The sequence below is a fragment of the Mustela nivalis genome (assembly GCF_964662115.1).
Source record: "Mustela nivalis genome assembly, chromosome: 7".
Lineage (NCBI taxonomy): Eukaryota > Metazoa > Chordata > Mammalia > Carnivora > Mustelidae > Mustela > Mustela nivalis.
In genome coordinates this window covers 143,115,677-143,118,717 of record NC_139026.1, presented here as the reverse complement: position 1 = coordinate 143,118,717, position 3,041 = coordinate 143,115,677, and positions in this window count along the sequence as shown.

The window sequence follows — 3,041 nt, the reverse complement described above, 5'->3', positions numbered from 1 at the left end:
CACCACTCGTGGGCCCCGTGTCATGCCCAAAGTTCCCATCGCCTTTGGCCACTGCGAGACACCGACCCAACAACGCTTCCTCCTTTCTGCTGCGTCATTAGCATTACCCCCTCCACCGCACCAGTCACAGCAGCACACAAACCCACTTCACTTTACCTGTGTTGAAAACAAACCCCCCAAATCCTTTTTTTTAAAAGGTCTTATTTATTTATTTGACAGACAGAGATCACAAGTAGGCAGAGAGGCAGGCAGAGAGAGGAGGAAGCAGGCTCCCTGCTGAGCAGAGAGCCCCATGCGGGCTGAGATCATGCCCTGAGATCATGACCTGAGCCGAAGGCAGAGGCTTTAACCCACTGAGCCACCCAGGTGCCCCAAATGCCCCCGAATCCTTAATTGCCACTCTTTCCACATCGTAGTGGACCACTCTGCTCCTCCTATGACCATCCACTGTGGGCAGTTATCTCTTGGGACTGTCTCTCACACTTTCTCAGGCTCCCATCCCTACCATTTCTCTGGATGGTCTTTTCTGAGTGTGTGCATTCACACACACACAGGCACGCATGCGCGCGCGCGCACACACACACACACACACACACAAATGTCCTTCAGAATAGCAAAACAATGATAGGAACTGAGGGGTTAGTTAAGCGTTCACTTGTGCCCTCTGGTGTCTGAAGAGAGAAACAACACATGCACATAGAACTAGTAAAAGTCTGCTAGTTAAAAACTCAATATAGGATATGCACATGAAAATATATATGTAATTCATTAATGACTCTTTAAAAAAGATTTTATTTATTTATTTGAGAGACAGTGAGAGAGAGCATGAGCGAGGAGAAGGTCCCATGGGGAAGCAGACTCCCCATGGAGCTGGGAGCCCGATGCAGGACTCGATCCTGGGACTCTGGGATCATGACCTGAGCCGAAGGCAGAGGCTCTAACCGACTGAGCCACCCAGGCACCCCTCAAATGAGTGTTTACTACATTATTTCCACTGCAGTGAGAGATTTCACAGTGTATCCCAAATGCCTCTAATCCTGGGGTGGGCGCAAATGGATACCCAAGAAGCTTCACAGGACAGGTGCACTGGGTTTGAAGGAAGTGTTCTATCACTCAGCCACAGAAGGAAAGAAGAAAGAAAGCAGCCAGAAGGAGCAAAGGCAGAGGCGAGAGAAGAAGAGGTGCTAGAAGTAGTGAGCTCCCCAGTGTGGATGGAATGCCGGGCAGCACAGGGAACGATGGGACTGGAAATGTAAGTTGGAACTAGTGGGGACAGGGCTCTGCACGCCATGGGCAGGGATTTAGACTTCATACTTAAGAAGATGGGAATCATGAAAGCTTTGAGCAAGGGGGGAAAATAACCCAAGCTGTGCTGTGGAATATCATCACAGGTGGGCTGGATGGGGCAGCAAGACAAAGGGAGAGGCAGAAAAGCCTTTGGGCACTAGTGTGCGGGCCTGAGCTAGGATGGCTTCCACAGGAAGACAAGGAAGGGAACGGATCCTGGAATCACCACCGAAGTAGAATTGCTAAGACCCCGGCTCTGTAGAAAGAAAGAAGGCAGTCAAAAATGACAGCGTTGTTTAGAATCTGGGATGAAGACAGAAATAGACAAGACAGAGCACTCAGGGAAGAGCAGATTTCTTTGGAGGTATAGTGGTAAGCTTTTCTTGGAAGAAGCTAAATTTAAGCGCAGGCAAGGCTATCTGAGAAGATAGCAGAGAGGCGAAAGTTTCGATAAAGAACTCCAGAGAGAAGGAACACTTAGCGTCTTCTCGGTCACTCACATGAAGCGAATGTGGTTGTGGACAACGGAAGTGAGAGCCAGAGAAAGGCACCAAGAGCATCTCCACCAGGAGCAGACGTGGTGCAAGAGAAGGCTGCACAAGGCTATGTGATGTGAATGGAACTCTTGAAGCCACATCCCAGGGCAGTGATGTTAGTACGTAAGCGCATCGACCAGGAGGCCGTTAGAGGTGGAGTCCCCATGCCAGCCAGGTCCACGTAAGAAGAAGGTGTCGCACTACAGTCTGGCAAAGCTCCCAGTATGACCCTCAGCTTGATGCCTTCAGCCAAGGATTTCGTGCAATTACCCTCAGATTATCTACCTGAACCCAACACCCTGACCATGTTAGGCAAAGAGGGCACAGATGGAGGACTAGGGCTGCAGGGGAAACACCACAGCTGAATGAGGCACCTGGAAAATATCTACCATCAGCTCAAGAGCAACACGTAAGGCCAAGCGAGTACCTTTGCAGGGTCTGGTTTACCTGAAGGCTGGTGACTAGTCAGACTAAAATAAGCATCATGGATAATAAAAATGTGGCTGATGGCTTTAATGCATTTATAACTACTTCTTCCACTTTAAGTTTTAACTTGTTTGAAAGTAGGATAGTTTAATTCCAAAAATGAATTCCTTCAACTGTGTGTGTGTGTTTTTTTTTAAGATTTTATTTATTTATTTGACAGAGAGAGATCACAAGTAGGCAGAGAGGCAGGCAGAGAGAGAGGAGGAAGCAGGCTCCCTGCTGAGCAGAGTGCCCAATGTGGGGCTCGATCCCAGAACCCCGAGATCATGACCTGAGCCGAAGGCAGCGGTTTAACCCACTGAGCCACCCAGGTGCCCCCAAGTGTGTTTTTTAAACTTCAGATTCTTAGGTCATGCCCTCTCCAATCCCCAGAGCTTCTGTACCTCAAGAATCTACATATTTTTTAAATTTAATTTTTTTATTTTTAAGTAATCTCTACAACCCCAAGATCAAGCATCACACACTCTACCCACGGAGTCGGCCAGGTGCCCCAAGAATCTGCTTTTTTTTTTTCCTAAACCTCTCCACTGGTTCCAATGCAGGGTTCTGCTGGCTACACTTTGAGAACATCTCTTCAAGAACAGGGAGCTGAGAGAGATCCTTCTCACCTTCTGACCCACAGGAATACAGATGTAAATTTTTGAAAGACCCAAAAATATTCTTGCTTTTTGTTTGCATATTAAAAAAAAACTGAGACTTTAAAGCCTACCTTTGAAAGAAAGAAAAGAATGA